Source organism: Saccopteryx leptura, chromosome 2 (genome assembly GCF_036850995.1).
Source record: "Saccopteryx leptura isolate mSacLep1 chromosome 2, mSacLep1_pri_phased_curated, whole genome shotgun sequence".
NCBI lineage: Eukaryota > Metazoa > Chordata > Mammalia > Chiroptera > Emballonuridae > Saccopteryx > Saccopteryx leptura.
The window spans coordinates 192810842-192828129 of record NC_089504.1 but is presented as its reverse complement, the minus strand read 5'-3'; the positions used below and the strand labels follow the sequence as shown (position 1 = coordinate 192828129).

At 46.3% G+C, this 17288-nt stretch overlaps 1 pseudogene; it reads right to left on the bottom strand.

Annotated features, from left to right (window-relative positions):
• Positions 1 to 7101: 7101 nt before the first annotated feature.
• Positions 7102 to 17288, bottom strand: part of LOC136391747 (beta-1,3-N-acetylglucosaminyltransferase manic fringe-like) — a 29275-nt pseudogene continuing 19088 nt past the window's right edge.

Here is a 17288-nt window from a genome sequence, read left to right as displayed (position 1 = left end):
CCATGGGGGCAAAGGGATCCAAACCTGACTCTAAAACACCCCTGGGGTGCCTAATCCAGAATCTCTCAAACATTGATCCTTCCCTAAAAAAGAAGAAACTAATCTTCTGTAGCGTAGCCTGGCCACAATACCCGCTGGATAACCAGACCAGGTGACCTCAGGAAGGGACTTTCGATTTTAACATCCTTACTGATTTACGGAACTATTGCCAGGAGGCTGGAAAGTGGTCAGAAATCCCTTATATTCAGGGGTTTTGGCATCTGCATTCTCGTCCTAAACTCTGTGCCAGTTGCTCTACAATGCATGTCCTCTTGGCCAGAGAAACCTCAGCTAAACCCTCCGCTCCAGATCTCTCCTTTTTTGCTGACTCCCCCAAGGAACTGTCCTCCCCTCCTGCAAGACTCCCTCAGCTCCCTCGGTCCCATCAGACTCCTCCCACCTCTTCGCTAGACCCTGCTTCCCCACCTGCAAATGATGCTCTCTCTCTCTCCTCTCCAGTCAGCGCTCACACCCGATCTCACTCCAGGCCACAAGAGGAAGCCAACCTCCTATGCCCTCTCTGCGAGGTGGCCGGAGCAGAAGCAGTTGTTTGGGTTCATGTGCCTTTCTCCCTCTCTGATCTGTCTGCAATCGAAAAGCACTTGGGCTCTTACTCTTCTAATCCTACCAACTATACCAAGGAATTCCAATATCTCACTCAGGCATATGACCTCACTTGGCATGATCTCTATATTATTATGTCTTCTACCCTTACCCCTGATGAACGGGACCAAATCCGGATGGCGGCATGAGCTCATGCAGATAAGGTCCACACCTCAAACCCTCAAATGCCAGTGGGCCCAAAGGCGGTCCCTGACACAAACCCCAACTGGAATTACCAGACAGAACAAACAGGTAGGAGACAATGAGACCAAATGATTGAATGTCTTGTAGCTGGCATGCAGGATGCAGCACAAAAGGTAGTTAACTATGACAAATTAAGGGAAATTACTCAAGGACCTGAGGAAAATCCGGCTCTCTTCTTAAATTGCCTCACTGATGCTATGGTCCTCCACACTCGTTTAGACCCTACCTCCAATGCCAGGGCCACTGTATTAGCCACCCACTTTATTTCCCAATCGGCCCTGGACATTCAGAGGAAACTTAAAAAGGCAGAAGAGGGCCCCCAGACCCCTATCCGAGACCTGATGAACATGGCATTTAAGGTTTTTAACAGTCAAGAGGAACAGGCCGAGGCTGAATGCCGGGCCTGCATACAGCAGAAGATATCACTCCAAACCCAGGCTCTTGTGGCAGCTCTGAGGCCAGCAGAGCAACAAGGGCAAGGAACAGAGGGTGCTCGACCTAAGTCCGGGTGGCCAAGAGGATCCCCACCAGGAGTTTGCTTTAAGTGTGGCAAGGAGGGTCATTGGTCCCGGCAGTGCCCCTGCCCAAGGCCGCCCACTAAGCCCTGCCCTAAGTGCAAGCAGCCTGGTCACTGGTGGAGCGATTGTGCCCTTTTGGCAGCAGGCTTATCTTCAATGTCTCTACGTGGAGGACAGGCTGCTCAGTTGGGAGGCCACGCCAGCCAGGTGGGGCCATCATTTGAATTCCTAGGCCTCACAGACGACTGATGCGGCCCAGACTTGAAGAGCCCCATTACTCTCTCTGAGCCAAGGGTGATGCTACAGGTAGTGGGTAAATCCATATCATTTCTTGTGGACATGGGGGCTACCTTCTCTGTTTTGTCTTTATACTCTGGACTTCTAGTTCCCTGACAGGTCTCAGTTATGGGAGTGGATGGGACCTCTACTTCTCCTCTTCACACACCACCTCTGACATGAAGTTTGGACGGAATCCCCTTTTCACACTCGTTCTTAGTCATGCCATCATGCCCTGTACCCCTTCTGGGTCAAGACATTCTACACAGTCTCAGAGCCACTATCCAGCTGACAACATCTTCCCACCTACTCCTACCACTCCTGACTAAAGACTTTCCCACTACCACAGATCACCCTAACCCGGTCACACCTCCTATTCCACAAGATGTTGTCAACCCTCAGGTCTGGGACACTTCTACCCCTGTGGTAGCAACCCACCACCCACCTGTACACATCCGCTTAAAGAATCCCTCCCAATTTCCATCTAGGCCCCAATTTCCTATTTCAGTAAGTCACCACCAGGGCCTTAAACCCATAATTACCCACCTCTTTTTTTTTTTTTTTTTTTTTTTTTTTTACAGAGACAGAGATAGACAGGGACAGACAGACAGGAACGGAGAGAGATGAGAAGCATCAATCATCAGCTTCTCGCTGCACATTGCGACTTCTTAGTTGTTCATCGACTGCTCCCTCACATGTGCCCCGACCATGGGCCCTCAGCAGACCAAGCAATCCCCTGCTGGAGCCAGTGACCTTGGGTCCAAGCCGGCGAGCTCTTTGCTCAAGCCAGATGAGCCCGCGCTCAAGCCAGCGACCTCGGGGTCCTGAACCTGGGTCCTTCCGCATCCCAGTCTGATGCTCCATCCACTGCGCCACCACCCGGCCAGGCTTATCCGCCTCTTAAACCAAGGCTTACTCATCCCCACGGACTCTCCCTGCAATACCCCCATCCTTCCTGTTTGAAAACCTTCAGGAGCTTATCGCCTCATACAAGACTTACACCTAATCAATGAGGCAGTAGTTCCCCTCCATCCAGTAGTCCCTAATCCTTACACATTACTGTCACACATTTCCCCTGACACTACTCACTTCATGGTCCTAGATCTCAAGGATGCCTTCTTTACCATTCCTCTACACCCTGACTGTTACTTTCTGTTTGCCTTTACTTGGACTGATCCAGACACTAATGCAGCCCAGCAGTTTACATGGACTGTCCTGCCCCAGGGGTTCAGAGACAGCCCACACCTGTTTGGACAGGCGCTGGCTCGGGATTTAGCTGCATGCGATCTTGAGACTAGGACTCTTTTACAATATGTAGATGACTTACTTCTCTGCAGTCCCTCCCTGTCTGCCTCAAGAAGACACACAGCTACCCTTCTTAACTTTCTTGCCATGAAGGGATATCATGTCTCCCTTACTAAGGCTCAACTTCACTCTCAGTCTGTAGTCTCTCTGGGCATCCCCTTGACTCCCACAACCCGAGGTCTCACCCTAGATCGAACTTAGACCATCCGCAGTCTCCAACCACCTACCACTGCTGATCAGATTCTTTCTTTCCTTGGTCTAATAGGCTTTTTTAGACACTGGATTCCCAATTTTGCTCTCTTAGCCAAACCCCTCTACGAGGCTGCAAAAGAGACTCCTACGGGACCTCTCACATGCCCTAACACCGTCAAAAGGGATTTCTGTACCCTTCGAGATGCCCTCATCTCCTCTCCCCCTCTCGCTTTACCTGATTCCAGATGCCCCTTCCATCTTTTCACTGATGAAAAGCACGGTAATGCTGTTGGCGTGTTAACTCAACCTGTAGGGCCTACATACCGCCCCGTGGCATATCTCTCTAAACAACTGGACACCACTGTCAAAGGCTGGCAGCCCTGCCTCCGGGGACTGGGTGCAGCAGCTGAACTCACCAAGGAGGCTACTAAGCTCACCCTTTCCCAACCCATCACTGTCTTCTCCTCCCACAGGCTCACCGACCTCCTTTCACACAAATCTCTTTCTCTGTTAAGTCCTTCCCGCCTACAAGAATTTCACCTCCTGTTCATTGAAAACCCTTGAGTCACTCTTTTACACTCTCCCTGACTCAACCCAACCACTCTACTGCCAGCTGCAATGACACTTCCAGAACCCACCCACTCTTGTATGGAACTAACAGATTTCCTCAACAGACCTCGAGATGGATTATCATATTCTCCTTTAAAAGATCCAGATCTAATACTCTTTGTAGATGGGAGCTCTGTACAGGGACCCGACAGATGATGACGGACAGCCTACATAGTGGTCACCACCTCCTCCACCCTAGAAGCTCAACAGCTGCCAGAGGGCACCACCTTCCAGAAAGCAGAGCTGATTGTCCTCATGCGGGCACTCACTCTGGCCCAAGGAAAATGTGTAACTATATATACTGACTCTAAATATGCTTTTCTTATTACCCACAGCCACTCTGCCCTCTGGAAGGAAAGGGGCTTCCTCACTACCAGGGCCTCCCCCATAATCAATGCTATCCTCATTTCTAAACTTTTGCAGGCATTACAGCTTCCTGCTGAGGTGGCTGTGGTACATTGTAAGGGCCATCAAACCTCTCAAGACCCGGTGGCCTTGGGAAATGCTCTGGCCGACAAGACGGCTCGAAACCTCACCCTGGGAGCCTCCCCCTCTCCTCTCATGTTTCTCTCCACCTCCTTGAAACCTTCCTACACTCCTGAGGAAGAACAGACCCTTCTCAAAAAGGGTGGAGACGTGTGCAACCAGGGATGGATATTTGTCGGAGATAGAATTGCCTTACCAAAAGGACAGGCTGAAACTCTCCTTTCTGATATGCACTGTTCCTTACACATAGGGCTGAAAACTCTCTATAGGTTCTTACAACCACTCTTTTTCCTCCCAGGCCTCCAGCAGACTATCAAAAAGGTGCACGCAGCATGTGCTGTCTGTTCCAAAGCCTCTGCACAAGGGAGACTCCGCCCTCGCTTCCCTACTCATCAGCTGAGGGGGCACGTGCCAGGCCAGGATTGGGAGATTGACTTCATTCATATGCCCCCTCACAAAAAACTCCGTTATCTCTTAACTTTTGTTGACACCTTTTCAGGATGGATAGAAGCCTTTCCCTCTTCTCAAGAGATAGCAGACACTGTTGCCTCCATTCTCATTGAAAACATCATCCCATGGTTTGGACTGCCAACTACCATCCAGTCAGGCAACGGCCCAGCCTTCACTGCCCAAATAGTCCAGCAGGTTGCCACCTCTCTCAACATCACCTGGAAGTTCCACATACCCTATCACCCTCAATCATCAGGTAAGGTGGAAAGGGCCCATGGCATCCTGAAGAGTCAGCTAACCAAACGTTCCATTGAGACCAGGCTCTCCTGGCCAAACCTCCTCCCCTGGCACTCACCAGAATCAGGGCAACCCCACGAAACCCCACTGGACTCAGCCCCTTTGAGCTGGTTTATGGTAGACCATTCCTAATCAGTCACAGCTTACCTGTCAACCCTCCTCCTCTTGCCATATACCTCCCCTTTCTGTCTTTACTTCGCCATCTTCTCAGGGAACACGTGGACTGGACCCTTCCTCCCATAGGGGGTCCAGATGAAACACAGCCAGTGGTCCCCCTCCAACCAGGAGACAGCGTTCTTCTAAGGGAGCTCCAGCCTGGCTCTCTACAGCCCAGATGGACGGGACCCCATACAGTAATACTGACTACTCCTACTGCAGCTAAGCTCCTAGGGCAAACACCTTGGTATCATGTCTCTTGCCTCAAACTTGCTCCCATACAGGATTGCTTGGAGTCAGAACCACTGGGTCTTACTCATCTGTGGCTCACCAAAAAATTGGGTAATGCAGACCCTCCTGTTGCTCCTGTCCCTCCCACCAGGAACCTGCCACCAGAGTGAGCTGAAGCAGGGAGCAATGCTGTTCAGTAAGACTGGCCTGATGAAAGAAGCTTCAATCTGAACTGTCTGCAAGAAAAATTAAGCAAAAATCTCTTACAACCTGCATAATCTGCTTAACTCCTAATAGCAGCCACCTATTCTTACCTGGGCTGCCCCTATCCTACCTAAATCTTCTTCTAATTATCAGCGTATAACTCATATTTGCCTCTATTTTTAAAAAATTCTTACAGAACCGCACCAGCGAAGTTTCTCAATTCATGGCCAAATGGATGTTCCTCCTGACACCCCTCAAAACCACCACCTTCCATCTCCCCCTCCCCACAATGCCCCTATTCAGCAGGCAGTAGCCAGATGAATAAGCGGCACCCCTTATTAACACAAAAAGATCAGAATGTAAGGTTGGTGGATAATGAGGGATGGTCACGTGGGGAACCCAGGCCCGCTAACTTGGCTAGAACTGCCCACAACCAAGCATGCCAAAAGAAACTTCCTAGGAGTCCTTGGGAAAAAAGCGACTGACTGTCAGCCAGTGAGATTTCACTGCGTCATATTAGCCTGACTTCCCTAGAGGACCCCTTTTTTAAATTTACCCACGTGGTCTCTCCATGTGCGATTTTTCCTGACTTCCATCTTCCAGGCCAGTGAATCTCATCCGAGAAACGCTCTGTACTGAATAAAGCCTTCACTATTCCACACTTGGTGACTACGCTCCTTCCTTCCTTCTTGGTGGGGAAAAATACCTTATAGTCTTGGCCTTTCCTTCATGGCAGAAAGGTGGCTACCCCAGATTGGCATCACACCCACATTCATAGTGGGAAGGCAGAGTAGGGGCTGCAAAATGTTTTCCAAAATCCTCCCTATTGGCTTTGCGGCATTCACTAACAGGCAGAGCTCTGACTCCAGGCAGAGCTGGGGCACATGGCAGGTCCTAACAGCAAGCGAAGCTGAGGAGTGAGCAAAAGGATCATCAAGGGCCTGTTATGACCTACCATGTGATCTGGGCAGGCTGATAGTCCAAACAAAATTGGGTTCTGCAAGCAAGGGGTGGGGAGCAAGGAGCTGGAGACTGGTCAGTGACAACAGTATTTCCACAGACCCTGCATTCTGCCCCTTTTCCACCTGGGTCCCCTTGGTGGTTGGAGACCCAACCAGGGGTCTAGGAGGTAGGGGCAGTGCTTGGTCCAGGGAAGTAACTGAGAGACCAGAGCTAGGGTTGAGGGTCACATACCCCCCCCCAGGGACCATGTGATTCTCTGGAGGATTAGGACTCCTGAGTCACAGCCCAGTTCAGTGGCCCCCACCCTGTTTAATTCAGCCACCTAGGGCTCATGGGAGCCCAGCCCTTGGGGGCTCTTTGGCTTTTACCTTGTCCCTGGGCTCTCCAGTCTACATTCCAGGGACCTGGGATGCCTTCACTACCAGTCCAATCCTGGGGTTGCCCACCATTCAGAGGCCCTGCCAGGGACTACCCCAGAGCACTTGCCATAGGCTTTCAGGACTACCTTTGGAGGCAAGGGACAACCAGAGGCCTCAGCTCAACAGTCAGTTGCCCAGCAGTTCAGGGGTCATTGGGCTGCCAGCTGTGGGCACCAGAAGTACCTGGTAGAGGAGACACTGTGGGGAGAGAAACCTGGAGGGATCCTTCTCCTGGGAGAGGGGACTTCAGCTTAATGAGGATGAGCTACCCTTCAAAGACTCATAGCTTAGAGGGACCTGCTCCAGGAGTGTCCTGCAGGGTGTCCAGGTGGGAGTAGAATAGGGGGCTGGGCTGCCGGTGGCCACCCAGGTTACACTCAGTTGTGTAGCCCATAGTTCAATCACTAAGCAGCTGGGCGGCACAGATCTGTCCACAGAGCAGGGTTGCTAGCTCTGGGGCCCTATGCAGAGCCAGATTTCAGTTGATGCAGGAGCAGCACCCCCAGGGGAAAACCAGAACTGTTCCAGCCTCATGTGATTGGGAGACTGGTGCTGGGAGTGTGGCTAGGCCGGTTCAGGCTAGGCCAGCCTGTATAGACATCAGCAGGAAGGCTTTTATTAGCTTCAGCAGTGCCCTTGTATTTACATAGTTGTCACGATCTACCTGGCAGACCACCTCAGCCCAGTGGCAAATATGGCATCAAACTCAGCAGCCATCTTGCAGGGCAGGGCTGGTGGCTCTGCTCCACAGAGTAGTCGCTGAGCATGACGTGGGGCCCCAGTCTCTTCTGAAGTCTGTTCATGAAGACAAATGTCTGTTCCCTCATCCTGGAGACCCACATACAGAGCAGCAGCTCCAGGCGAGAAGAGTGGAAGGTGTGGGTCACCTTGACTGCGATGATATCCCCAGCCTGGGGCTCACTCTTTGGGGACAGGTTCAAGTGGTACCGAAGGGAGAAGCCCCATGCACAGAAGGGTAAGGAGGGCTCCTGCAGGTCCCAGAGGAGCCGGCCCTCTATGGCCCTGGGACCCTGGATAGCTCAGCCCCTAAACCCCTACTGGAAGGGGAGGGAGACTGGTCAGGCAGGGGGCCCCAGCAAAGGCAAAAGTCTACAGGCACTGGGGACAGGCGAGGAGGGAGAGGTAGGAATCAGTGTTCTGGCACACAGGCTTTCGGCTTCCACCACCCCCACTCCACCTCTGCCAGCCATCCACCTGCTCTTGCATTCTTTTAAAAAAAAAGTATGAAAATCATATTTTGATGTCTCTCTCTTTCTAAAAAAATTAATAAAAAATATAAAGGTATTTTTAAAAGGAAGTTCTTACATACCTACATTCTGCTTGTTCTTTTTTTTTAATTTATTTATGTTTTCTGTTTTTCTTTTCATGTGAAATGCCAAATGTTACAAATGTTTTTTCACCTCACAAATAAGCAGAAAATATAGGTTAAACTGTTTGTCCAACTCAGGAATGAGTTTGGACGAGGTATCAGAATTCTGAACTCTAGGTTCTCTACTTTAAAACCTTGACAAAATAATTCATCTTGTGAGTGCTGGACAAAGATAAAATAGCAATGCTGTGACTGCCTGGCTTTAAATACTTCAGTTCAACTAAGATGTTCTTGTACCTCAGTTATGCTTCTCAAGAGATTCTCAGTCCCCAGCATAGAATGAACACTTTCTAAAAGGCAGAAAACATTAAAGAGAAATTTAAATTTAATTGAAGTGAAATTTTCCCTTTTTCTCCAACTTGTTTTATTATTTTTTTCTCCTGGGGGTTTGGAGGCTTGAAATGAAGTATTTTAGAGGAAACAATAGCGTCAGAGGACAGAGCCACTTTTCCTTCTTCCTAAGAGCTTCAAAGCTTAGTTCTGTGTGGCTCCTTTCCAGAAAGACCTCCCTTAGAGACAACACCTACAATTTTCAAGATGGTCAGAGCCTGCTGGGCAGGACAGACATATAACTGCAGTCCTTGCTTTGGCCTAAGAAGTAATATTGAAACTGTGAAGTGACATTATGAAATATATTATGAAATATGCTGAGTTCCCCTTCCCATAGTACCATTTAAAACTCCTGCAAAATCCCATAATACAATGAAAAGAAAAATGTATTATCATAATCTATCTAATGTAGACCAGTCATCTAATACAGCAATCATTTTTGTAGACACTGAACAAAAATGTTTGGATGAATAAGAAAGTCTATTTCATAGATCAAATAAAGAAACTATTATAGTAAGACAAAATGTAAATCCTAAAGCTTTGAAAGCTGGGGCTGGGGGGAGCAGGGAGGATTTATACCACAAGGAAAATTCTTTTTGTTTCCTTATTATTTGGAATCCTAATGCAGTATGCATTCTCCATTATGAACAACTATTTTTTTAAACCAGTAAACAAATGGTTAGGTTTTTCCACATAAACATAGTAAAAAAAACAACATTTTAAAAACTGATAGTTTTTGTCTTATTTGCATATTTAAACAAAATATGTACTTTGGTGACTTTATTTGTCCAAAATAAATATCATTCTTAAATTTAACAATTTTAAAAAATGTTTTTTACACTATTTAAGGCAAATTAATCTTCATTATGTGGGGTCATAAGAGGTATAGAAGAGTATAATTTCCAATGAGCAAGAAACTAAGCTATCCTGACCAGGCTGTGGTGCAGTGGATAGAGTGTCAACTGGGATGCAGAGGACCCAGGTTATAGACCCTGAGGTTGCCAGCTTGAGTGTGGGCTCATCTGGCCTGAGCAAAAAAGAAAGCTCACCAGCTTGGCCCCAAGGTAGCAGGCTCAAGCAAGGGGTTACTCAGTCTGCTGAAGGCCTGCGGTCAAGGCACATATGAGAAAGCAATCAATGAACAACTAAGGTGTTGCAACAAAAAACTGATGATTGATGCTTCTCATCTCTCTCCATTCCTGTCTGTCTGTCCCTATCTATCCCTCTCTCTGACTCTCTCTCTCTCTGTCCCTGTTAAAAAAAAAGAAAAGAAAAACTAAGCTAAATGCTGTGAAGGGAGCAGAAATTATCCAAATATTTTCAAGTTATGGTTTGAGTTCAAGGACCTCAGGGAAGAGGGAAGACAATTATGTGACAAGTGCTAAAATAGGCACTTGTACAGTGTTGTGGAAGCACCAAAGAGGGTGCTATTAATTTTATTATTAAATTACCAGCAAGCTGTGTTTTGATAACCAAAACAAAACTGAAAATAGAAGCAAATAATTTTATAACTCCATTTTTTAAAATTAATTTTAATGGGGTGACATTGATAAATCAGGGTACATATGTTCAGATAAAACATCTCTAGGTTATTTTGACATTTGATTATGCTACATTCCCATCACCCAAAGTCCAATTGTCTTCTGTCACCTTCTAACTGGTTTTCTTTGTACCCCCCCTCCCCCAACACCCTCCCTCTCCCCCCACACCCCGTAACCCCCACACTCTTGTCCATGTCTCTGAGTCTCATTTTTATGTCCCACCTATGTATGGAATCATATAGTTCTTAGTTTTTTCTGATTTACTTATTTCCATTTTTTAAACACTATTTTTATTTATTTATTTTTTTTTTTTAGAGAAGAGAGAGAGAGAGAAGGGGGAGGAGTAGGAAGCATCAACTCCCATATGTGCCTTGACCGGGCAAGCTCAGGGTTTTGAACTGGCAACCTCAGCATCCCAGGCTGATGCTTTATTCACTGCGCCACCACAGGTCAGGCCTCAAATATATTTTTTAACAAAAAATTAACAAAACAACATCTACCTTGCTATGTGCAACACTCTAATATATTTTATTCTGTGCTGTTTTTTCTTTTGTAATTGCTGGTTGTGGCACCCATTACATTGATTTCACATCTCAGTAATACTTCACAGCCTACAGTTGAAAAACACTGCTCCAATTTGTCTTTAAAAATGTAAAGGGCCTGACCAGGTGGTAGCTCAGTGGATAGAGCATCGGACTGGGTTGCGGAGGACTCAGGTTCGAAACTCCAAGGTCACCGGCTTAATCGCAGGCTCACTGGCTTGAGCAAGGGGTCACTTGCTCTGCTGTAGCCTCCCCAACTCCCATCAAGGCACATATGAGAAAGCAATCAATGAACAACTAAGGACACGAAGGAACCACAACAAAGAATTGATGTTTCTCATCCCTCTCCCTTCCTGCCTGTCTGTCTCTATCTGTCCCTCTCTTTGTCTTTGTCACACACACAAAAAAAGTAAATGTAAAGGAGCCCTGGCTGGATAGCTCAGTTGGTTAGAGCGCCATACCAAAATGCAAAGGTTGTGGGTTTGATCCCTGGTCAGGGCACATGCAGGAACAGATCAATATTTCTTTCTCTCTTCCAACCTCTCCCTCTCTTTCTCTCTCTAAAATCAATAAATAAAATTAATTTTTTTTCCAAAAAATGTAAAAGAAACAAAGTAGTCTGAGCATACCCTAAGTGTGGTCAGCAGGAACCCAGCTGTACACCTTTCCCCAGTAAATGGATAGTTTTCAAAGTCAGACAAGAGTAATCTATTGGAGAAAAAAAAGGGCCTGTTATTGCTTAACAATTTGGCCAGGAACACAAAGAGGCCTCTAAATTTGTCCAGCCCTCAAAGGGTAGATCTTCCCCCAGTGCCTATTTTTGAAGAGGCTATGGATGATAGCTCAGATGAGGATAGCTCATCTTCCAGAGAGCAGAAATGGGGACACAGACTGACTGCCCAAGATATTTACTCATTGCCAGGACTGGGAATCATCACTATCCCTGTCAAGCAGGATAAGATACATGCTGTGAACTACTGACATCTTATTTTCCATATTATATATTGGGTGCACTGGTGTTTTGCCTTAGGCTTCCAGATCATGAGGAACTATCAATGGACCTGACCAAAAGGAATCTTATCACTCAGAGACCCCAAATTAGGGCATGAACTTACTTTGTATATGAACCCTACCTTCCTTCCTAAAGAATAGTGAACTCTAAATCATCAGTATTTCAATCTAATTCTACTTCATCATAGGTTATAAAACTTCCAAATATTGGCCTGACCTGTGGTGGCACAGTGGATAAAGCGTTGACCTGGAATGCTGAGGTTGCCGGTTCAAAACCCTGGGCTTGCCTGGTCAAGGCACATATGGGAGTTGATGGTTCCTGCTCCTCCCCCTGTTCTCTCTCTATCTCTCTCTCCCCTCTCTCTCTAATAAAAATGAATAAATAAAATCTAAAAAACAAATAAACAAACAAAAAAACTTCCAAATATCTAGTTAACTAATGGCGTTGTCCCATTTTCCATCACTGATACTACTTTTTCTTTCTTCTCCTTTTTTTTTTTTGTGGCAGAGACAGAGAGAGAGACAGATAGAGGGATAGATAGGAACAGACAGGCAGGAAGGGAGAGAGATGAGAAGCATCAATTCTTTGTTGTGGCTCCTTAGTCTCTTTAGTTGTTCATTAATTGCTTTCTCATATGTGTCTTGAGGGGGGGTACAGCAGAGCGAGTGACACCTTGCTCAATCCAGCGATCCCGTGCTCAAGCTGGTGAGCCTTGCTCAAGCCGGCAACCTTGGGATTTTGAAGCTGGTTTCTCCCCATCCCAGTCTGACACTCTATCCACTGTGCCATCGCCTGGTCGGGCCCATTTTTTCTATTGTAATATTTGTTTGATATTTTGATGTAGTTTGAATGTTAGTTAAATAAAAAAACTCAATGGCCATCTTGAAATAGAAGTGCAGTTGATTCATTTTTAAGCTTCTTTCCTATTTTACTTTTAAGTTTCCATTCTTAACAATTTAGTTTTTAATCTTGAGTTTTTTCTTTTCCTCAGTCTTTTTATAAATTTGCATTGCTTTGTTCCTGTGATTTGCCTTCACTAAAATAGCTGCTTTGGAAACAGCATTAAGAAACCTCCACACCACTGATGGGCTTCAGGATGCACTACCCTAATGTTGATCAAATAAGTTTGTAAATAATGATATATATGTTTGCTCACTTATAGTTTGCATTGGGTGTGGGGGACAGGCTGTAAGCAGGCAGGATTCTTGTAGCCTAAATCTTAGTTTTAAGATTAAGCCTTTCCCACCCTTTTTGATGTGAAGTGGTGCACTCTCATGAGGAATTCCATTATGCCTCAGATAAGTGACTTCATATCAGAGACTTCCTTATTTGTATATTGAATTAAAGGTTTTGATTTCTACACTATAAAATGGGGGCAGACCAGGAGCTTGCTCTCTCTCAGTTCCTGAGATTAGCATTAGAGAGAGAGAGCAGAAAAAGGCCACATGGAGGAGAGGAGAAGCAGCCAAGATGGTGGAGTGCTGGAAGAGAAGTCAGTAAGTGCAAAGTTTGTGCAGAGAGAAGGAGATGAGGAACAAAGGAGACTAAAGCTGGTAAGGTAGACACCTTTGATTCTAGGAAACTTGAATAAGTCGGTGGCTTTGGGAACCCTGAATGGAAAGGGAACTGTTTTCCCACTGTGTGTATTTCTTGCCCACTGGATACAAGCTAGGATAAAGATGATGTCCCACCAGTTTGTGGCTCCGTTGTTTCATTACCGTCTGTCTGAATCAAATGTGAACCTGCATGGTCCAGGCTGCTGTGATGGTGGCCCTGGCAACTGGCTTTACACCTAAAATATGGCATCTCAACATATTCAATACTTTAAGCTGAAGGAATCTGAGCCAATGGCTTTGCAGAAAGGTCACTTGACCCCCTCTTTCACTGCTTTTCTTCCCTGTTGTAAGTCATAAAAGCCTCATATATGAAAGAGGTGCCCTCCCTAGGCCTGGAGGAAAGAAGTATTCTTATCTCCAAAGACAAAGGGACACCAAGAGGAACCCTAACAAACAGGTCTTGCTAAATTTCCCCCAGGTCACTACAGTTACCTTATACTACTCCTTGCCTACCATATTCCTCCACACTCTTTGCCAAACCTCATACAAAATACTCAGATCTGTTTCTTTGTGTCATTATTTCTTCATTAAGACTCTCATGTCACATAACAGTGACATGTTATAGAAAATAAATTTGTATGCTTTTCTCTTATTAATCTGTCTTTGTTTAATTTTCAAACCTAAGAACTTTGAGGAAAACTTCTCCACCCCACACCACAAAGAGCAGGAACTCCATCCCTATTCTGGTCCTGCAGCAGCTGCCGCTCTTCATTGTACCTGTCATTCAGTATCCTTTGTATGATGACTTAAGCAAAAATCATTTTGTTGGTTTCTTGAACCTCTAAAAGGTTGCTTTTTCTTGTCTTCTTGAACCATGTTGTCTCTTTATGAAAAACTATTGTTGGTGGCGCAGTGGATAGAGCATCGGTCTGGGACGTGGAGGACCCAGGTTCAAGACCCCAAGGTCGCCAGCTTGAGCGCGGGCTCATCTGGCTTAAGCAAAAAGCTCGCCAGCTTTGACCCAAGGTCAATGGCTCAAGCAAGGGGTTACTCAGTCTGCTGAAGGCCCATGGTTAAGGCACATATGAGAAAGAAATCAATGAACAACTAAGGTGTTGCAACAAAAAACTGATGATAGATGCCTCTCATCTCTCTCCGTTCCTGTCTGTCTGTCCCTATCTGTCCCTCTCTCAGACTTTCTCTCTGTCCCTGAAAAAAAACCAAAAAAACTATTGTCTTCAAATCAATATCATATACAACCACTGGATTTGGGTCAGACATTGTCAACAATGTGCCCATTGACACCACATGAAGTCACATTACCCCCAGGAGAAACTCATGAAAATTTCACCTTGATGAGTAGTCAGATGATGCTAGAGAAATCCAAAGAGAATAACACTCTCGACACAGTATTGGCTGCCTACCTCAGATGCAGTTAATTCTCCTAAAGCAGGTTTTGCAAATGTACCATGTTGGTGTGAAGTGCTGACCACCACACATCTTCACCATACTCGGGAGTTACCAGAGATAGTGGGACTAATGCAAGACATGGCACAACTGTTGGGATCAATGACCCTAATATTTCTTTTAGTCAAGTTTTTAAAAGATGGCATTTTGGGCAACAGATTCCCCAAGCTTTCCTGATGGTGGGAAAGGTAAGCTGATTTAGATGGCTTCACCACCAAGACACATAAGAGATCCTGGAGTAAAGCAAGAGTTGGAAGTTGGACAGTTAAGAGTTTGTGGAGCACCAACCATCATTCCCTCTCCTGCTCACGTAGGGGAGGACGAAGATTTGACATTAGCACTTCACTCCCTTTTCTATAAGACTGAGAGTGCCATAGAACCTGTTTTCACTAAGTTGGGCAATACTGATTATCTCTTTTGTGATATTTGCTATACTGCTGGACCAGCCAACACCTCACTTTCTAGAGACAAGGAGAAAAAAGCATGTCAAAAAAGATGGAGCCTGACCAGGTGGTGGAGCAGTGGATATAGAGCGTTGAACTGGTATTCAAAAAACCCAGGTTTGAGACCCCAAGGTTACCAGCTTGAGCGCAGGCTCATCTGGCTTGAGAAAAAAAGCTCACCAAATTGGACTCAAGGTCACTGGCTCGAGCAAGGAGTTACTCGGTCTGCTGAATGCCTGCGGTCAGGGCACATATAAGAAAGCAATCAATGAACTACTAATGTATAGCAACAAAAAACTAATGATTGATGCTTCTCATTTCTCTCCATTCCTGTTTGTCTGTCCCTGTCTATCCCTCTCTCTGACTCTTTCTCTATTCCGGTAAAAAAAAAAAAAAGGAAGCAAGAGAGAGGAACAACCTGGTGGGTAGCCTGTATTCCTATCACTTAATTCACTAGTATAAAAATACATGAATTTCCTGTAAGATGAACTAACACCTTGTAAAGATGGAAAGTAGCAGGACTAAAAGAGACTTCTAATACATCCCTTCTCCCAACACACACACCCATGAGACCTGTCCCCCTCCACAAGTAAACTCCTGTGTCCTTGCCATCCCAGATGGTAGGGATTCAGAAGTAAAAGGCTAAAGACCAAATTGCCTTGGGAGTTAAGCAGGTGGGGAGAGAAAGAGGTAAGACTCCCAAGACAGAGAACTATGATAGAGAGCACTTAGAGAGCTCTTGTGGAATAGTAACTGTGACGAAATGTGCCAAAGAAGAGCCAGCATTTGGACACCTGTCTCATGAATAAAAGCAATGAAAACAATAAAACAGAGAAAGCAAAATGGAAGGAGCCACTGGTTGTCTCTTTTTCTTTGTGGGTATTTCTAGAATATGCATTCAACTGCCCTATCATAACATTCTGGCTCATATGTATGGGCATCATATTTACTTTTCTCCCTTGCTAATTATTAATTACGATAAAACTGGTGTTGCTGTCAACATCTCATATGTAAAAAGTACAATTAGAAAATGAGGAACAGAGAGTAATGGCAGGGTAGGAAGCGATACCGATAAATCTCCCCCAAAACTCAACAAGATGTTCAACCAGAAACAGAAAAACCTATCCTTGGAGCCTCCATATGTTTCGCAATACACCCAAAGGTGTGATCGAGCAAAAAATTGGCTAAATATATAACCAAACCCCGAAGGAAATAGGGAGTAAGAAATGCTCACCTTCCTCACTAACCTAAACAGGGTGGCTTTCACTGGAAACTGAGAATATAGAAACTAAGGCGGGCAAAGGGGGTGAATAGATCCAGGCCGCGGCACAAACGGCCGAACCAGGCTGTGGCACGGAGATCCAAGCCAAGGAAAAATTGTTCCTGTGACAACCCGGGCAATACAGCTAACACTCGCGCCAAACCCAGACAAAGAAAGACAAGCAGGGCAGCCATTTTACCCGATCTCCTGGTCGGCGTGCGCAGATAGTGGGCGAGAGATTCCTTCCAAAGCCCCGGGAGTGTGCGTCCGTGTTTCCCACAGAGAGGCAGAGTCAGAGGCCTTTGTGTGGGCTGAAAGTGGAATCTCCAGGCCGCCCCAGCACCCTGGGGGAGCCGCGTATGGGGAAGGAGCAAGAACTAATTCCAACACTGGAACTTTTCCATGTGGGAGGGGGTTTAACTCAGAGGGCAAGGCCGCTGGTCTGATATCCTGGTCTGCGCGTGCAGATAGTGAACGAGAGTTTCCTCCAAGCGCCCCGGGAGTGGGTGCCCGCCCGTGTTACCGGACAGAGTGGCAGAGTCAGAGGTCTTTGAGTGGGTGGAAGCCCCGGCTGATTATGCTAGCAGCTCTGACTGACTGAGCCTTACACAGAGCCCTGTGCTGAGTGGGAATAGAGTGGGGAGTGGCCAGCTCTTTGAGCCTCTTACTATCCAGGCAGAGGCAGCAGCAACCCCATAGCTGGATTATCAGGCTACTAATTGAGGAATTAAAGACTAGAAGAGAGGCTCTAGGAACACGGACTCTCTCACTGTCGGAGCCTATAAATGCTAATA